The following is a 553-nucleotide window of genomic DNA, read 5'->3' as shown; positions in this document are numbered from 1 at the left end:
TATGAGATTTCTTAGTACTTGAATGAGTGGTGGAGAATTAAAGGAGAGAAGGAGAGTAATATTAAGAGAAGGAAAGAGGACTTGTAATAAGAAAGCAAAAGTTGTATTCCACAACCACATACAATGTTTCCTCTCATCACATATTTATAGGTACACAATTAAGGATGAGTCACTTAATCAAAAAAGAGAAACATGACAAGTGTTAAAACATGTGTCATGTTTAGTAACGAATAATCACTTCTTTATAACACTCCCCCTTGAATATTCATCACTAGAGAATTACGTACTGCCTCGTTAAAAACCTTATCATAGAAAAACCCATTGGGATAAAAACCATGACAAGGAAAAAAGAGTACAGTGACGTAATCTCCCCCTGTAAAAGATATGAGTGGTCTTTTCTTCAAAGATCTCGTAGATGACGCATTCCGATGCTATGAATATGCTTCCTGAATATGGTAGTCAGAAGTGATTTTGTAAAGAGATTTGCTGCGTTGTCACTTGATCGAATATATTGGATATTGACTTCCTTGTTCTTCTCGAGTTCTTGAGCGTA

The 553-nt window shown here is 35.3% G+C and overlaps 1 protein-coding gene across 1 annotated transcript in view; it reads right to left on the bottom strand.

Annotated features, from left to right (window-relative positions):
* The window catches only part of LOC104738192, a 5,421-nt gene that overhangs the window by 2,714 nt on the left and 2,154 nt on the right, over positions 1 to 553 (bottom strand). The window lies entirely within an intron of this gene.

Source organism: Camelina sativa, chromosome 13, assembly GCF_000633955.1.
Source record: "Camelina sativa cultivar DH55 chromosome 13, Cs, whole genome shotgun sequence".
NCBI lineage: Eukaryota > Viridiplantae > Streptophyta > Magnoliopsida > Brassicales > Brassicaceae > Camelina > Camelina sativa.
Note: the sequence above shows the minus strand (reverse complement) of the source record. Positions and strands in the feature narration are given on the sequence as shown.